This window comes from Rissa tridactyla, chromosome 8 (assembly GCF_028500815.1).
Source record: "Rissa tridactyla isolate bRisTri1 chromosome 8, bRisTri1.patW.cur.20221130, whole genome shotgun sequence".
Classification (NCBI taxonomy): domain Eukaryota; kingdom Metazoa; phylum Chordata; class Aves; order Charadriiformes; family Laridae; genus Rissa; species Rissa tridactyla.
Window position 1 is genome coordinate 21,309,170 of NC_071473.1, and position 19,985 is coordinate 21,329,154.

Below are 19,985 nucleotides of genomic sequence, written 5' to 3' on the forward strand. Positions count from 1 at the left end.
ATTCGCATACACACACTACAGCCCTAGAGGAGAGTCCTCTGTAGCTCACCCCATCTACCCAGCCCCATCTCAGAGACAGGACGGGTCTGCATGATGGACCCTCTCTTGGGGGTAAGAGTCCCTAGGCTGCCCCAAGGAGTTCAGGCACCCTGGGAGCTCCCTCACCAGCTCTGAAGGGGGTTCAGGCCACTTGGTGGGTGCTCAGCACCAGGGAAGTTGAAGCCAAACCCAGTCATCTCTAGAAAAGACAGACAGGGTGAGCAAACCTGACACTATTCCCCTTAAAGCAGGAGGGAAAAGGTTAAAAGAGAAGATTTATGGGCATATATCTCTGCCAGAGCCACCAGGTGATCATGTGTACACATTTCTCTACTCTAAGACCTAATTTTACGCCATTTCCCTTGATTTGCTGTTCCTTTTCTCCCATTGCCTTGATTTAGGGCCCAATTATTTCTTGTCCTCTTGCCAGTGAAACAAAATATTTCATAAGCACTCCTGCCGCCTCTCCCCACTCCCTCCCTCCTTTGGACGCTGGTTTCAATGCCTGACTCATACCTCATGTTCTGCAAAATTTAGGGTATTTTAGTGAACACCTAATGATGATTTTACCATTTTTCACAGTGATGCAAATGGGATTTGGCAGCAATGAGCTCGCTGTTGGAATTTAAGTGAGTCTGTGGTCCCCACGGCTTTGGCATGTCTTTGCAAAGCAGTCCCTGGGGATTGCCACCTGGGCAGGATTTCCTTCTGATGAGACTGTGTACTTCACTAGGAATGAGCCACATGCCCTGTGCTGGTGGATACACTCTGTACTAGGATAGGGAGAAGGGCAGACAAGTCAACTCAATAGCTCATCTAGTTCCCGACCATATATATGCAATACCCTGCAGGAGTTGTGGCAGCAAGAGCAGGACTGTACTACCACAAGGCAACTCCCTGGCTGGACCACATCACCCCTTCGACACAGCTGCATGCCCATATCAGCCCCAGCCCTCCAGGGAAGAGTTGGGGACTGCCATCCATACACAAGTACATCTAGGGTCTGGTCCTTCTCCTTAGTGATACAGACAACAAATTCTGCCCTCATTAAAAGGAAGTGTAAAGAGTAAGACAAAAAGGACAATGCCTGTCTCTGGTGGGTCCCCAGTCTAAACTTCCAAGCATAATCAAATCTTTCAAGTAGTTCATCACAAAAGGACACTTGGGATCCACCCCAAAACCACAGGAAAGGACAGACTGACTACTGTCAGCACGCCGAGCACAAACCCTTGCGAATAGTCCCCGGCAAACTCTCTCCTCTCCCTGTAGTTTTACAATAGCTTTCCATTCTTCCTCCCACTCCTGCCCAGGCTTGCGTGATCACAGCGTATAGCATTTCTATAGCATCCTCCTACTAGTTCCCATAATCATATCCAAACCTGTCACAATACAACATAACCGTGAAAAAGACAGCTTAAAGTGCTATTTCAATATTGCCCACCTTTTTCAGGGAGATGGATCCATAAAGCGAGGTGAGGAAGGTGAGGGGACCAACAGCACAGATCAAACCAGGTGTTTCCTAGGCTGTGGGCAGGGAGAAAAAGCTAGTCAACAAAAGTTCTGAATCAAGGTGAGCAAAGACTCAAAATTGGGTCTCCTGTATTCTGAACTCATGTCTCGGACCCTGGTAACCTCTGACTTCTATGACCCTCAGCTCCTTGCCTCTACCTGCACAAAACAATTCCTTTAGCCTTTTTTTTTTTTTCCCCAAAAAAGAAAACAGTTCACTGGATATGAAGCCTTTCCATCCAAGTGTCATCTGAAAAATTTCAAACCCTTGAAAGTTGTAGCAAAATCGGACTGTGCTCACCAGCCAGCTCTAACTTGGGTTGCTCTTCAGAAGATAAGAATAGCTCCTGTATTGCCTGGCTTGTCCTAATGGCAGGCATGAAGTACCACCTCTCTGGTTTACATGGTGGCTGTACATGGATGAGAAGTAAAAAACACTTCAGCCAGCTAGGACAGGTGAATTCCACAGCTTCTCCTAAAGCCAGTGAGGGGCATCTCCAGCGATTCTAGTCCTGCCAATGGTTTGCAGTAACCAGGAAGAAAGATCTTGAGCGTCTGGAGAAGAGGATAGGGAGAGGTACTCTCTTCTAGTTACTTCGAGCTATGCCTGTTCTCTTCACCCTAGCAGACGATTGCCACTGCACATGGAGAAGTGTCCAAACCTGGCTCCATGCTCAGCCACCATTGATGGGGTCAAGCAGGCAAGAGAGCTGGACACAGCTGGGAGATGCAGAGCCCTGTCAGAAACCAGGTGCCAAAGCAGCATGATGGGAAGCCCTAAGAGAGTTAAAGCAACATTCATGCACCCCAAAGCGGGCAGCGGGATCTGGCCTTCACACCCACCACCACAGTTGTTGGCAGTTCATCCACACATTTCACAGAACCTGGACGACAAGATGAGTCATGCAATGGTGTTTAGCCACACTAGACTTTTTGCTGCTATGTTAATGGACTTCTCTCCGAAAAGATTTCCAAAATAATCGACTACCAAATGCCACAAGAGCAAGACCGCTTTGGTCTTTGGTAATACAAGAAAGGACTGATGTTTGTTGGGGGGTCTCTTTATCCGAACCTAAGAAACAGAAAGCTAGTTCTACCTAGAAACAGCAAATAAGAATGGAAAAACAAATAAGTAGGAAACCTGAGAAAGGCTCTGCAGACTGCTTCATCCAAAGGCATCTCCTCTCCACTGCAAGGACTATGTAAGACAAGACATCTCTATTTCGAGCATGCCCTGGGAAAAGCTTCCGGGACACCCTGCCTACCACTCTCTGGGGCATCAACCCTGCTCTGGGCTCCCTCTGATTATCAGCCCAGATGAAATCCACCTGCAGCTTGGGAAGGTTTGGGGATTGGTAACTCCCAGAGCTGTAAGATCCAGAGTTCTTAGAGGATGCTAACCAGCCCAACTTCATTCCTCTTCATCACTTGGTACGATAAGGTCTGCTGTGTTGGCCTGGGGTTTCCTAGATGAATGTCACTTTGCATTTATCATGTGGCTGTGGCTGGCTGGAAGCATCGCCTCCAGGGGAAGCTGACTCACCGTAAGCACACTGTTTTGTATAGGGCCAGCTAAGTCCTGTCCAGTAGACCAGCCTCCCTTCAAGCTATCTGTCAATGTAGCACAGGCTGGACAGTCCCCTGAAGCTAACATACCACAGTTCATATTCCTGGTGAGTACTATCACAGGACTGAACTCCCCTGAAAAGTATTGGAAATAGTAAAAGCTGGCCATTAGGGCAGTTTTATATTGGATAGATATTCTACATTGTAAAGCATGTTTAGAAAGACCATTACGCTCTCTCCCGTTTCCTTCCTCAGAGAAAAGATGATAAGTGTCTAGCCGGCTGTTCATAGCCCAGGGCAAGGGAAATACAACATCCTCCGTAACAGCTAGCAGAAGTACCAGAAAGCACAGACATGCAGGGACTCAGAGACAGCTCAGAGACAGAACAATGCTTGCCCAGCGCTGCAGCAGTGCCAGTACACTATCAAACTCAAACCACCTCTGGCAAGCCCATTCCAGAGCCTTTGTACCACTCTCCTAGCAGCCGAGGTGCTGAGATGTTAGGGAAAGAGGTGCTTGTTAGAGAGTCTAGCCCTGACCCTGAACAAAACAGAAGTGCCTGGGACTGCTCTCCAGATAACAAGACTACAGCATGCAAGCAGCGCAGTGCCTCTGCGTGGTTACTCTGCTGCCAAAAGAAACCTTTCCCATTTGATTTGACCATTACACAAGCACAGGGAAGAAGTGTGTTTGGTCCCCAGAGAGCTCGCTAAGTCAGTATTTCTGTAGGAAACGGGTGCCTGTGCACCAGAATCTAAATATAGCTTTAAAAAATAAAATCAGCCTCTACTCCATCTGATCAAGAGAAAAGACTTTGGAGGGTAAACCAAGACAGCAGTGCTTGCTCAGATTTATAGAGATACTGAATAACAACTTGGAGAGGTCTCTACTGAATCCATCCCTTGAGCGGAAGTGTAACTACATAACCCTGAAGTCCAGCTATAGTTTTCTTTGCTGCCTGGCAAAATCCCCAAAGGCAGAGAGGAAGAAAGGGCCCTTAATGACCTTCATCAGTGACTTAAGAGGACAGGGCACAGCAGCACACTATCAGGAATTTTGCAGACAATACAAAACAGGAAGGAATGGGTGACAGACCAGATGGTTGCCATGAAGATGATTAAGGGTTTGGAGCACACAACGTACAAGGAGAGGCTGAAAGAGCTGGAACTGTTTAGTCCAGAGAAGACAAGGCTCAGGGGGATCTTATCCATGGGCATTTAATCCCTCATAGGAGGCAGTAAAGACAACAGGTCCAGGCTCTTCTCAGTGGTAACAAGCATAAATTGAAATACATTAAATTACGTTTATACACAAGACCTTTTTTTTACTGTAGGGGCAATCTAACACCTTAACAGGTTGCCCAGAGAGGCATCCATCCTTGGAGGAATTCAAATGCTGACTGGATGTGGTCCTGGGCAGCCTGCTTCAGCAGACCCTGCTTTGAGCAGGCAGGTTGAACTAGACAATCTCCAGAGGCCCCTCCAACCTCAGCCATTCCGTGATTCTATTGGATGCAGGATTCGGGGTACCCTATTCTGATGCTGGGAACAGCAGGAATGTGGTTAGGGCCACAGCAGATCTTCTATCCCTTGTCCCACCTCATCTCATTTTTAACAAAGGTTTGGATTCAAAGAGCTCCAGCACTCTCTCCAAAAGGAGCTGCTAAGAAAAACATTTACATTGCTTCAGCCTTGGAAGAGCAGATGTCTACCAGAGATCAGTTTTTCCATTCATCCATGGGATGGATCAGATCAAAAAAGCAGGGGCAACAGAAATCCTAAAACATGTAGGTCCTCAAATGCTAGAACATTTCCCAGCCCTTTCTTTGATAGATTGGGGTAAAAAAAAGACAGCACAGAAGAAAGACGAAACTTGGTTTACTGGACCCTCCTAATCGAGCTCTAGTGCCTAGCATCAAAAATTAGCTGATTAAAATCCAATTTCAAAGCTTATTAACTTTTGAATGAGAAATGCCGCCATGGTGAGCTTACTCCAGCACGCTATTTCTGGCTTGGCAGAAGTGGCTGGCAGGGAAAAGCAGCTCTTTGCTTATCAGCACCCAGCTAAGACTCAGATGAGGCAGGAGAATTTCACCTCCCCAGACCACTTTAAACAAAGACTAAATGAACAAAGGGACTTCCCTTAAGCCGGCTATTAAAAACGGCTGGGAATTTCCCCTTCATGCCACCACAGATCATTTGAAAGCCACAAAGAGCCCTTGTGTTGCATTTCTAAGCTACCCAACATTCACATCCTTGCAAGATATTATGGTCAGGCTGGCAACTGCCAGCTCTGTCATGAACTCTCTGGGTATTTTCAGCCCATGTCCTCCTTGCCCAAGCGCAGCAAAGAATGGGGCTGACTCAGAAAAGCAGAGGCTTGTGTCCTTACAGCAGCTGTACCACCCCAAGTAGCTCTATCCCACTGGACAGTGGGATAAGTGGCCTTGCTGGCCAAGGGAGACGGCGAACAAAGCTGAGATCTATTTGCCACAGGGACATAAATCCCACTCCTAACCTGTGATCCCTCCAGACCCCTTTCAGTATGTTTTAAAGTATGCAAGATATAGGGTGGAGTTGCATCCTAGAGTTTCAGCGCTGAACACATTCCTTATCCTAAGGACAAGTGGAGGGTGAAGCACTGCCCCTTGGGGAGCCAGTTCACCCCATCCCCTTCTGTTTGAGGTATACCTCACCATACTGCTTGCGAAGAGTTTCCCAGGTTCTCCCCTCTTTCCCAGGCACAGCAACCGTAAAGATGAGAAATGCAACACACAATTCCATAGCAAACTTTTTCAGATGCTAAGGGTACGTTTTTTCTCTCAGGTACACAGTTTTTCAGAACATCTCTCATCTGGGGAGACAGTATTTAAGGCCACCTGTGCCCAAACAAGGGGATTCACCTCTTCTGCTGAAGGACTGACTTTATCAGATGAATGCAGTAGTTGTCTACCTCAGCTATTGACAGGGACTCAAATGCATGTAGCAAGTGTGGCAACTGTGAAGCACAAAGGTCTGGGTCTGAGTCTAACTCTTGTCCCGCCCCCAGTGAAACACACGACATATTCTCAAAAAGCATCACAACAAGGCAAGGTTAACACCAAAGCATAGGGGGGAAAGGCAATTCATGCTATTGTACATTAAAGAAAGAAGGCAGCAGGTGGTCTGGGTGACCACATTCGCTTTGAAGAATGGCTGGTGACAGCTACACGACAAACACCTTGTCTCTGGGAAGTGCACCTTGGTATCTTCTTTCCTTTCTCCTGCTCTGCTTCAGTTATACAGATGGGCATGACGCAGGCAGAAGCCATTCTAACTTCTGGAGGATGAACAGCCGTGGGCTCTGCCACCAGTTAGTGATCTGTAATAACCTCCCTGCACATTTATGCAAGCCCTTCAGAAGACTCCTGCTCTAGCAGATCAGGCCCAGGCTTTCAGAAGAAGGAAATCAGTTATTTTCATGCATCCCTTTGCAATGACCAACCAGGGACCCAAGGGCTCATTCCCACTATGCACAGTGCCTCTGGGGAAGGGAGCAGCCTGGACAGCACAAACCAAAGGCCTTCCCCATCAGAGCCAAACCGGACAGAGCATGCAATGATGGGGAGAGAAAATGGTTTAGCAGCATACTTCACCTACACATGGGGCACCCAGCAGCACACAGCTGGGATCCAGTCTCTGAGACTGAGCTCATTGAAAAATATTGGTACAAAAAATGTAGTAGTGTAATACCTCCCTGCTGGCAGGGAGGCAGCTATTGCATTGGGGAAAGAACACATTTCTCCTCTTAAGAGAGGCTGGGTAGGGGTTGGGACAGAAAGGAAGCTTTTTCTATAAACAATAGGTTTTCTCTTACACAAACTACCTCTACCAGCAGAGTCTAGCTCTCCTATTACACAGTCTATGCCATGACACTAGCCAAAAGGAGTAAGGGTCCCCACACAACCTGAGATGGGGTCAGAAAGTCAGCACGGGTTCTGCAAGCGTCACCTTTGAGCTCCAGCTGTACGCTCCCAAGACCTGTAACCCTGCTCTCTCCCACAAGCTACACCGTGCTACATACTCCAGCAGCAAGCTACAACCAAGCTGTGAAACAACACTTGGAAGTGAAGACAACACCAGGTCACCCAGGCAAACGCTGAGGAGAGGTGACAGTAACAAGGAGGGTTATGTTTAGCCTCACATCTGTGCTGTTTGGACGCTGTCTTCAGGGGAGGAGGAAAAACATCTTAAGTCTTTTACTTGGAAAACACCCAACCTGGGAATAAACTAAAAAAAAAACAAACAAACCACAAAAAAAACCCAACAGTCTGAGAGAATAGGTAATTCAATGGAGAGAGATTGTTGAATAGAAGAGGTCAGGAGATGCAGGGAACACACATGCAGAATGACCAGCCCAGGGAATATTTGGGAAAAGCAGACATCTTTGGTGCAGACAGGCATGCTCCTGCTCCCCCTGCCTGGCTGTCTCACCAGCATCATCTTGCAGGGGAAGGAAGGAAGCCCTGTGCCACCTCCACTTCTCACAGACTCCCCTCCTATAGCAGGGGGAACTAGCTCCAGTATTCCCTGAGCTCTTCCATCCCAAAGCCTGGCAGAAAGCCAGATGCCAGGCAGGAACTGGTGAAGGTAGCCCAGTGTGGAGGACCTGCAAAATCACTGAATCTGGGCCTCAGGCTGGAACTAGCAGCCTAACATCAGAGCCCTCCTGCACCTCCTCTGAAAAGCACTGGTACTTCTTTCCTTAGCCTCATTCAGCCCCACCACACTAGCTCTCACCACACCTGGTCCTGGACCACATCCAGGTTGCAACAGCAAGCGCCCACAGAGGAGTAGAAAGGCACACACTGCTCAGGGACCAGCTCAAGCACACAATTGCAAGCACATTCCAACCTAGAAGGCTACAAAGTCCTAGAAGACTACAAAGATGTTGTAAGGCTATGTAGGGAGAAAATTAGAAAGGCTAAAGCCCAACTAGAACTTTGGATGTTAAGAACAATAAAAAGAGTTTCTATAAATATATTAGTAACAAAAGGAGGACTCAAGAGAATCTCCACCTTTTATCAGGTGAAGGCAGTTAGAGTGATAAAGGATGACGAGAAGGCTGAGGCACTTAGTGCCTTCTTTACCTCAGTCTTCAGTAGCAGAGTTGGTTGTTCTCTGAGTACCCAGACACCTAAGCTAATAGATAGGAGCAGGGAGCAGAATGAAGTCCCCGTAATCCAAAGGGAGATAGTGAGGGACCTGCCCCAACACCTGGACGTACACAAGTCTATGGGGCCAGATGGGATCCACCTGAGGGTACTGAGGGAGCTGGCAGGAGTGCTCACCGAGCCACTTTCTATCATTTACCAGTAGTCCTGGCAAATCGGGGAGTGTCCGTCCCAGTTGACTGGCATCTAGCAAATGTGACGCCCATCTACAAAAAGGGCCGGAAGGATGATCCGGGGAACTACAGGCCTGTCAGCCTGACCTTGGTGCCTGGGAAGGTCGTGGAACAGGTCATCCTGAGTGCCATTACGTGGCACACGAAAGACAAACAGGTGATCAGGCCCAGTCAGCACGGGTTCATGAAAAGCAGGTCTGCTTGACAAACCTGATCTCCTTCTATGACAAAGCGACGCGCTTGGTGGATGAGGGAAGGGCTGTGGGTGGTGTTTACCTGGACTTCAGCATCTTCCTGGAGAAACTGACTGCCCATGGCTTGGACAGAAGTAGCCTTCACTGGGTTAAAAACTGGCTGGAGGGCCAGGCCCAGAGAGTGGTGGTGAATGGAGGTAAATCCAGTTGGTGGCTGGTCACGAGTGGTGTTCCCCAGGGCTCGGTACCGGGACCAGTTCTCTTTAATAGTTTTTATCAATGATCTGGATGAGGGGATTAAGTGCACCCTCAGTAAGTTTGCAGACAACACCAAGTTGGGTGGAAATGTTGACCTGCTTGAGGGTAGAAAGGCTTTGCAAAGGGATCTGGACAGTCTGGATGGATGGGCCAAGGCCAATGGTACGAGGTTCAACAAGGCCAAGTGCCGGGTCCTGCACTTCGGTCACAACAACTCCATGCAGCTCTACGGGATTGGGGCAGAGTGGCTCGAAAGCTGCCTGGCAGAAAAGGACCTGGGGGTGTTGGTCAACTGCCACCTGAATATGAGCCAGCAGTGTGGCCAAGAAGGCCAACAGCATCTTGGCCTGTATCAGGAGCACTGTGCTGAGTAAGACTAGGGACGTAACCGTCCCCCTGTATTTGGCACTGGTGAGGCCCCACCTTGAATATTGTGTTCAGTTTTGGGCCCCTAACCACAAAAAAAGACATTGAGGTGCTGGACTCTGTCCAGAGAAGGGCAACGAAGCTGATGAGGAGTCTGGAGAACAAACCTTATGAGGAGCAGCTGAGGGAGCTGGGGTTGTTTAGTCTGCAGAAAAGGAGGCTGAGGGGAGGACCTTATAGCTCTCTACAACTGCCTGAAAGGAGGGTGTAGAGAGGTGGGGGTCAGTCTCTTCTCCCAGGTAACAAGCGATAGGACAAGAGGAAATGGCCTCAAGTTGCACCAGGGGAGGTTTAGATTGGATATTAGGAAAAATGTTTACACTGAAAGGGTTATCAAACATTGGAACAGGCTGCCCAGGGAAGTGGTGGAATCGCCATCCCTGGAGGTATTTAAAAGACAGGTAGACGTAGTGCTTAGCAACACGTTTTGGTGATGGTTTTTGGCAGAGTTAGGCTGATGGTTGGACTAGATGATCTGAAAGGTCCCTTCCAACATAGACAATTCTATGATTCTATAATTCTAGTCTTCCAGTGTCCCAGCATCTGCCAGACCATGGTGGCAAGAGGTTCCCTCCCTGCCCACTGCACTTCAGTCCCAAGAATGCAGCACCGTGCTCTGTTTGACCAGTTATAACTTCACACAACCAACCACCTGAGCCAACAAATCCAGACAGACTCCCTAGGGTCATTTTCCCTGTTACTGTTTCAGCAGCAGGTGACAGATCTGAGCCACACTGCATTACAGAAGGCTACAAATATGATTTCCTCCCCCCCAAAACTAGACCTGTTTCCATCTGTCTTGACCCCCCTGCACCCTGCCCAAGGATTGAGCAACTGGCAGTTCAGACCTCACTAAGCATTAATCCACAATTCAAATCAGAAACCCAAATCTCTAATTTGCTTCATCCTGAAGTCACTTAAATGTAAGCAAGACTCATGGTCCTACTTCTGTATTTATTTTTATGATTGCAGGTATTATCATTGTTGTACTAACAGTGCTTTAGTTGTGATTATAAATGTACAAACTCACATGCCTATATATGTGCAAGCATGCATCCGCACACACTCACTCTTCTACCTCTTGAGAAATGGGTCCGTTACGCTTTCTTCTGCTACTGATAAAATATTGATTAGGGAATTTGAAAATTTGAAATGATTTAGGAGTCCCTGGATGGGAAACGTAATGTACTGTGCCGGTCGCATTATGAGCCATCCATCACCTGTCAGCAAGCAGCAAGAAAGTGACAGAATCAATACAAACGTGTCTGAAGATGGGTTTAACTCATTTCCCTTCCCCCTCGGGCAATGGCTGGAGCATCCCAGCTGGAGGAGAAGGGAGGCTTGGTAGCTAACACCAGGCCAACCTCAGTCCACCCCAAGTGCAAGGAGGTTAACTCCTTCCTCAGAAGTCCACCCACACCAGGGCCAAGAGCCAAGGTAAGTGACCTCAGACACACTACTGGGGAGCACAGCCAGGCCAGCCAGCCAGGAATTGCTAATTTGGACCCTGAGGGCTGCGTTCAGCTGCCCCTGTGTCAGCACAGAGAGCTGTTGGAGGCGGTCCAGGGTACTCGAGACCTCCATGGGGATCACAGCACCTGCAAGGCTCTTACCGAGGCAGCTTCTACCAACTTGGGCAGGTTGTTATTTACCCCTAAAGTCTCCCACAGCTCGTAAACATTTTCAGCTCCTGCCTCTCCCAGCACACCTTCGCACATAGAACATTCCCAGAGAAACACATAACATCATTCTACTTTCAGAGGGACCAGGCTGAGCAGTGCCATGGTATACATTCCTGCCTTACTTCCCTAGCCATTGCTGCCTGGTTCCTCCCATGTACATATTCAGCACCAATTTCCTTTCTGCATTGCCAACCTTCAGTCAACAGGACCTGATCCAGCTCCTTGTTACACCACAGAGCATGTTCCTTAAGTACCTGTTTTTCTTACTAGGTCCAAGAGTCTTTTAAAATAGAAAAAGAAGTGGGAGGGCAGGGGGAATCCATCCATAGGGTGATATATCGTCCTCCCATACTTTGCAGATGGATTCAATTGGCCTGTGATCCTATTTTGCAGATTCCCTTAGAGCACTGTAATTCATCCTGCAAGGAATTTCAAATGAGACTGGACAGAGCAGCAGAGAAATGATAGGAGCTGAGCACCCTGACTCGCTCCTCGGGGCAGGATGGCCAGGCAGGCTATTGCTCATGTGTTATTAGAGTTAATTATTCCAAGGGTACGCCGCAGGAGCTGACAGCAGCACAAGGCCAGCTCAGACAAGGCCAACATAGTGTCCTTGGTCCAGAGAGGCTGTTCCCAAAAGTTGCTCAACTCAGGCCAGCCCACCATAGGCCACATATGGCAGCAACATGAACGCTGGCTGCAGAGCACGTGGCATGGCGCAAGGGGTGGAGCAGGGGAAAAGGGGATGTTCCACAGCACAAGACACCTTTTGACCTGCCAGCTGTGGGGTGGAAGGCCCAACAGCCTGCTGGGCGCAAGCAGTGAGGATCTCCAAGCTCGCCCCCTTGACTGACTCTTCTCTGTCATGACAGAAGCCTGACAGACACCTCCTCCTGATGCCTTTCAAGGCTCCAGGGAGGCAGCACTGGCCAATGGATATGAGAGCAAGCACTCCTCTTCTGGGCAGCTCTTTTCTCCTCTGTTCTTTCTGCAAGGGTGAAGCTTCAGCCTTCAGTCAGAGTCAAGTCACTGCCTTGGCTTTAGGAGGTTCAGCCCTTCTACAGGCAGCAGAAGCAGCCAGAAGGGTGCCACGGCCCAGCGCTGCCATGTTGGCTGATGATGTGACTGCAGGTAAAGCTCCTTGGACAAAAATTTCTCATTTATTTTGCTTTTAATTCCACTATTTAATAGACTGCAAAACCCTTAATGTGGGAGTCTCAACTACTGCCTCTGTGCAATTCACTCTGGATACGTCTCCTCTACCTTACCATTCCTAATAGACTCTATAAATGGTTTCCAAATCCAGCAGAAGTGGTCTATTTGCTGCCTAGTATACCATGTAATCTTTTGCAGAGGTGGTATTGATCTTATTAAACCTGCAGCCATTGAGTCCTCAGATGTGCCTCAGCATTTGCTTTCCTACAGCAAAGTATAGCACCTCTTCTAGCCCCACAGCAACACCAAGGTGACAGCACCAGCCTACACTGACCTGGAGACGAGACAATCACTGCATTTCTGAGAACAATTTAATAGTCAGTAGAGCCACAGCTGTAGGGTACTTAGTCAGAAGCAACACCCCGTCTCAAAAAGGAATGTCTGAGTCATTTTAACTGTAAGGGACAGAAATTAGGGACTAATTCAGCCCGTAACAGGTACTGAATGCTGAGCCCAGAAGCAGCTCTTCTCGTGGCTAATGGATTTTAAATAGTAAGACCAGCTCGGGGCTCTCAGCTCACCGCTCCAGGACACTCTCAAGACTCATTTGCAGCCACCTTGCCAAATTTTCCTCCCCCATCCACAAAAGGAAAAACTCATGCGATTATTTGCACAACCCTCTCCAGACAACTAACCCTTCCCACAGCACACAAGCTGGCTCCGGGTGAGAGAGGAGAGGCACACAGTCCTGAGGCTGCAGAAACCCAGGCAAGGGAAGAGGCATCAAGCCACAAAGCACAAAGTTGGAGCTCTCTAAAAAATACACATCTATATGTGCAGGGACATGAGGCTAACCTTTTTGAAGGGAAGGCAGCACCATAATGTGCTGGGAAGGAAGAGGCATAGAGCACAGTCTAACCAGACGCTTATCTGACATAGCATCAGTGCTGGGTTATGTTCCCAGGCTGTCTTGGCAGCGGCATCCAAGGAGAGGACAGATGTCAGCTCCACAAAGCAGCGTTAGGACCACGACTAGTGTCTTTCTTCTAGACGAGGCTCTCATGCTGCCAGCTTACAGGAGTCACTGAAGAAGATGGTGATAAGTGGCCACCGTCTGGCCCAGAGGCACTGGGGTGCCAAGCAGAGGGGAGATAGAGACGCGGCTTCCACCCCTTTGATATTCGTGCTGACCTAGTTGCATCAGCCCCGCTTGTCAGCCCATCTGTCATGGTGCTGGTTCCTGCCGGGGCCTCAGGACTTGCAAAGGTGGCTTCACATGTTGGACTATTCATCATCTTGGGTTGCTGGGACAAGAGGTCTGACAGCCCTATTAGTTATCCCACAAAGCAGAGCCCAAACATATCCTCAGAGAGGGGGACAGGGAAGATCCCCAGGGAACACCAAAAGCTACATGGCTCCTGGTTTCCCAGGCCTCAGGAAAAAGGCAAAGCAGCAGCACAGCCTGAGCACTGAAATCCTTGCAAGAAGTACGTGGGGAAAAGCCCTGGAAGCTGAAGCTTTCACCCATCATCTGCCATCTTTCCTTAGCCAAGAGTAAGTTACCACTGTTAATGGGCAGGGATCATCCCCATTTTTGGGCTGACCTTTCAAGCACTGTCCTGGGATGTCCCCAGGCTGGAGGGTGGGACGTCAACATTTTAAACAAAGCTACACACTGCAGCTCCAGAGCTCTTCCAGGAAGAAGCACAGGCCCAACACTCACTTGTGCTAGGACCAAGATAACATTGTACCTTCGCTGGACTGGTATGGAGATCTAAACTATTCCTGCACCACCCCCAATTAATCAGAGTCTTCAAGCCAGCACATCAGTGCTCCAGGAGCTAGCCACCCACACACACGCTGCTGTCTATGAAGAGGAAGAAATATTGCTCCAACAGCCCAAAGAAAGAAATCATCCACACCTACGTGATGCCCACATGTTCTGGAAGCAGCAGTTCAGGACCTGCATCTCTCTACTCCAGAAAAGAACTAGAATGTATACAACAGCTCACCAAGGCACTGAAGGAACTAGGTACAGGTATTAGCAGTTGGGTGACTAAGAGAAACAGTGTCCTGCAAGTCCTCAGGACACATCAGTGGGAAGCATTGCTTCAGTAAGATAGCGAGAAGTGCCCTGCTCCCAAAGCTGCCAAACAAAGAGCTCCTCCAAACCGGTACAAGTGTTTCCAAGTGGCACACACAGCCCCAGGCTGTGCATCAAGGCAGCTCCTTACTCCCCATCTGTGCTGGCTTTTTGTAGGGATCTCCACATGAGTGATTATAAGCCAGCTACTCACCATCACCCAAGGCTGTCCACCTGCCCTGCCAACACCTCCAGCAGAGCAGGAACCCAGCCAGCACTAGGTCCAGAATCAGCCCCAGCAGCTCAGAACACAGCCAGGAGCCAGAGACAAAGCAAAGGCTTAGTAAAATGGAATGTGTCGTAGGTGGGGAGGAGGGGAGACAGCTCTTTAAGCAAGTAATTTCAATTGCCTTGAGAAAACAGGTTGTTAAAATGATGGAAATAAATGGGTTGTTTGAGCAGCCTCAGAAATGCTTTCAGAGAAAGCTTCCAGGTAGGAACGTTGATTGCAAATACTTATTAACTGCTCCTTCATTATCAAAGAGATGTGATACATATGTTTACATATTTTGATAGGTTTTTATTAATCCTACTTACTGTTTAATTCCCTAAACCTGCCCAGAAGAACTGTCACTAAACGACTCCCTAAACACAGCCTCAACTTCTGTACAGGCAGGCGTGGGCATTAGAGGAGTCACTCAAGCACGTGCCTTTACTGAGGAACATGCGTTGCCAGTGCTAGACCTGAAATGGCTCTTTTGATCACAGCCTCCCAGAAAGGAGAATCTTCCTTCAGATGGTGCATGGTAGGGTCACTTGCCTGCCTTTGTCCACTCATGACAGCCATCAGCCAAGAGAGCATAAGTCCCTCTAATTCAGCCTCCTGTCTCCAACAGCAACCGAGCTTGATGCTAATGGAAAGAGCTGAACAGAAGGTGGAACATGGAGGTGTTTTCCCAGGACATTTCTCCAGCTCCTAGCAGCCCAGCACTTAAAAAATTCCGAAGCTGTAAATTGCTCCAGGGCTGTGTTTGGGCCCATCATCAAGAGTTATCTGCCATGAAATTGCCAAATTTCTTTTTAAAGGTTCATGATAGTTTTGGCCTCCACAACATCCCAGAACAACAAGTTTCTGGGGTTGAATGACTTCCTCCCTACTCGTGGCTTGTAATACTGTTTGGTTTAAACATGCAGCCCGCTATTTTTGGTGGGAAGCCCCGTCTTCTTGCCCTGAAGGAAACAACAATTGACTCCTTATCACCTTCTTGGGTGATTTTATAGGTGTGTCTCAAGTTCTCCTCACTCACATCTTTTCCAAGCTCGTGAGTCCTGATCTAGGCTACCCTCAGGTGGAAGCTGCAACACCATCGAGTTACATAAAGAACAGCTCCCTGCTCCAGCCAACATCTTCTCCAGCAGCAACATCAGCGCGAGCGATGCACTGTGCTGGGACATGGGTTCTCCTGTGGGGCTCCTCACTGGAGTTGTTCTTCTGATGAAGAACCTGAAGGTCAGTTTATTTTAAGCAGGGCTTGAGAGATGCACAGGCAGAGGATGGGTGAGGAGGATCCTTGCCCCTACACGACTGCACAGCCTGCCACAGGCCACCGCTTCAACGAGAGATAAGATTTTTCCCTGAGGAGGCCTGTGCTGGAGAGATGCAGAGACTGTCACTTCCTGGCCACTTGGGCAGGGGTTTCTGTCCAAAGCAGAGGCATCATGCTGACGGCCAGATCCCTGCAGGCTTACACAGCCTCCATCACCCCACTGGGACCCCACCAGCCCTCCTTCTAGCAATCCTGCCTGGGGACTGCAATGTTCCAGCTAGAAACTGCCCTCTCAGTACACAAGAAGCACAATGATGTCGGTATGATCTGCAAAGTCCACCTACCACAGAGAGTCAGTCCACAAACACATTTCATTTTCAACAGGAGCAAAGTACTGCTGAAAACCCTGGTGTGCCGCCAAGTCATGGATTCTTCATCATTAGCACCTTGCCTTAAGACTGCACAGAGCACGGCTGGTGTTTGCAAGAGAAAATGGGAAATATCCTTTCTCCACATACAACCATTACAAAACTCTTCATCAGAAGGGTAAACCCATCAGGACCCAAAGCAGCTAGGCTCATAAGTACAAATTGGCAGGCACAACGTATCTGATGGCCTTCATTCCCTGGCAAATATCTCCTATCAGCTCAAGCACTGAAAAAAAACCCCAAAAAATAATAAAAAGCAGTTGCAGCTTTCTATATACAGCCAGAACATTGGCTCGGTGTTGCAATTTTCATGCCGTTAGAGCAAAGACACTGGGTCACAGCAACCAGATGTCTTTTGGCATCCAAATGTGAGATCCACAGAGCTCTAGGCCCTCAGCATCTCTGCAGAGTCCCAAAACGGAACCACACGTTTTGGCACAAAAGCCAGTCCCCAAGTCAACTGTGGGCAAAACCCAAATTCACCTCCCAGCCACACACACTCCATACACACCTCCACCAGATGGGCCAACACAGTAGTCCTAGAACTCCATACCCTGTTTAGTTCAACCCTATCCCAGTGCCTGCAAAGCCCACTAAGAAGCTTTCTTTTACTAGCATCCAAGTAGAGCCCACACGCCCAAAGCTTTGGGCCTGTCTGTATACCCCATATAGTATTTCCACCACAGAGAGAAAACAGCAGCAGGACTTCCCATGTGCACAAACCTTATCCCTCCCTCATTGCAACTGTGTGGTCCCGGAGGCCTTAATTAACTGGCATGCCTTCTCACAGGGAGCTGCTCTACGGGAACATTTACATGTTCAACTCCTTTGGACAAGTTCACAGACAGGCGGCTAATCCTCTCCCAGGTCTCAATGTCATATCAATTTCCTGTTCGAAGCTGAGCTCTCTCCATCAGGGTTTTTAAACTAATGAGATGTACCGAGGCCTTCAACTCTGGGAATATCAAATGCAGTGGGATTCAATTTCACTTGACTTTCATGTGGTTTTCCCTTTGCAATTAACACCACACAATATGCAACTTCTCCTCATCCTACCACCAGATACAATCTCCGCTCGAGACAAACATGTCAAGAAAGGTGACGCTTTCACTTTATACTACCAAAGGCTTCTAACAATTTTTTTCGCTTTTTTCCCCTCCATGAATATAATCCACATCCTCAAGGTGATATTCAGAATGTCAAATCTCCAAGAGCAGTGGCATGGGTCCCTGAGGGCTTGCAGGTACAGCAGCCCTTCCTGCTTCTTACTCACATGGATTATACTCCAGAAACACTGGTGCGTGGGCACAGGCTCAGAGAGGATTTTGTAGGTCAGCCTTTCCTACCATCATTAGAGGGCTAAGGATCTCCAGTGTGTCTGAGCAAAGATGGGGAGGCATGAAACCATCCCGCATCCTTCACAAAGGCAGCATGTTAGTCTTCCTGACACAGCAAACGTCCCTTTCCTCTTATTTCTGCCACAATCCTCCAGGCCGTGCTAATCAGGTCACAGAACTGATTGCCAGCTCCCCGGGCACATAATGCTCCTGCACCAGCCAAGGTCTTCCACAAGTTTTTGGGGAGCTGAAGGGAAGGATGAGCCTTCTGATCTCTTCACACCTTGCTTACTGTAAAAGGAAGCCGGCTTGACTGGGGTTGCCGGACACCGTGAAAACAATTAATACAGCCAATCAGCTCCCACCTTCGAATTTCATCCCTGGGTGTTAAATGAAGGAGTTGAGCAAAGTTGGGCCCTGAAGGCTTTCTACGCTGCTAAGACATGACAGTGTGCAATAGCCATAGCTCAGAGACAACACAGACAACAGCCAACACTTTTTCTTTTAAACCTGCATGAGCTCAGCTGTACCATACCTGGCAGGAACTGCAGGAAAGGTAATGCCTCTTTTGATCAGAAGAGTCTGGAACAGTCCCTCTGTGGAGCAAGGACAGGCTGCACAGCAATATAGCATGGTGCAAAAACCTGGTCAGCAAGGGGCAATTCTTGCAGGCACTGGTATATGAAGGTTTTGAGGGAGGATATGTGTATTTTAATGTCCATTACTACAACCAGACGCTGCCAAAATCCTACAGCCCCAATCCACCAGAAATCCCTGCAGGAGGGCTCCTGCAACCCCTGTGGCCAGGAAACACCTGTGGTGGGAGGGGAAGATCATGCCCTAAGCAAAAGCAGGGTGAGTCAGGTCTGCATCATTCCAGGAGTGAAGCAAATTCTTCTCCACAGATAAGAAAATAAGAGTCACCAACCATCTACCCCACACAGCTTGACCCTGGGCTCCCGTTTCAGAAGACACATAGGAGTTCAGAGCAAGATTTGGGGTTCTCTCTCCAAATTAATCTCTTGGGGAGCAATTTTGCTGCCATTCAAGCACAGATACTAAATATACCCTGTTTAAAGGCACCGTGCACTGTGCAATATATTCCAGATTAGTATGTAAAAAGCCTCATTTTTCCGAAGACAACTGTTTTATTTACAAGACCTCGGTTGCTACCCTGACTTTTCTGCACCGGAAGGGACTTGCCTGGATTAAACAGCAAAAACCCACTTCCCACAGATTCAAAATTATGCTCTTCCGTTGTACATATATAACTGCTGCCAGCCCATTCTTTATGGTGATTCCCAGCTGGTACCAGCAGCCCAAAAAGGCCGCTTTAATAGATGTTGTTTTGCATCTGCCCTCGTCCTGATCCCACTCCAGAGCCTCAGAGAATGTTAGGTTCCATTAACCAGACTGTTTGCCACCTGAAGTTGCAACCAACAAACTCCCATACCTGCAGCACCCAAAATGTCCCCGTGAGTCCCTCCCCTGCTAATGCTCACACTGCTGTGCAAGAGCCTGCTTTAGAAAACACCGAGCCAGTCTCACAGTGCCATGCCAGGAGCCTGCAAGTTCAAAGCCCTGAGAAGCACCTCGGAGCAGAGTTCACAACCACTTTATTATCACTCCATCACAGAGTTCCCCGCACTGCCCGGCAGCTGCAAATGAGCCCTCCACAGCCGTGAAAGTCAGCACCACAGAACCACTGAGGTTTCATTAATATTTATGTCCCATTGATACTCGGGCAAGCAATGAAAGCTTGCTTTCTACAGCAGATCATTAAGCGAGGCGAAATGAGTGACCTCTTAAGACCAGCTGTATCACAGATGTCATCAGGAGCTGAAGGGACAGAGACAGGGTCATCACCCAGCACTTCTTTTAATAAATAACTGTTTTAAATGAGCATAGCCTTGCTGTACCCAGCGGGGCCCACATGAGACTGGAAGCACCTGGGAAGCCGATGCCTGAACTGAGAGCTGGGCAGGGCAGTGCCTCCTCTCAGCAAGCCTGCCCTGGAGACGCCGGGCAGCAGGATGCTGCTGTGTGGCAGGAAAGCGAGGAAGAAACATCTCACCAGCAGATCAGTTGTGTAATTCTGAAATAAATCAGTGTTTCAGGCACAGATAGCCCAGTTCAGTGGGAACACTCAGCCTGTGTAGCCCAGACACACTCACCTCCTTCTACAAGCCAATCACGTTTAAGAGCATCCCAATGCTTCCCCAAAGCATCCCAGCTCAGGGTATTTAGCAGAGAGCTTCCCAAGGCAGTAGTTACAGCACTCCACATAGCAGAGACTTGATCTCAGATTACAGACCCTAATTGCTGCTATCAGTCAGAGTAACAATTAGCATCAGGGTAATGCGTTCCCAGTGCTC

At 48.6% G+C, this 19,985-nt stretch overlaps 1 long non-coding RNA gene across 1 annotated transcript in view; it reads right to left on the reverse strand.

Annotated features, from left to right (window-relative positions):
* LOC128914011 (uncharacterized) overlaps window positions 1–19,985 on the reverse strand; it is a 31,840-nt gene that overhangs the window by 10,012 nt on the left and 1,843 nt on the right. Inside the window, exon 3 of the long non-coding RNA XR_008468151.1 lies at window positions 1,481–1,563. This is a non-coding gene — a long non-coding RNA (uncharacterized LOC128914011). The remainder of the gene's footprint in view (window positions 1–1,480; window positions 1,564–19,985) is intronic.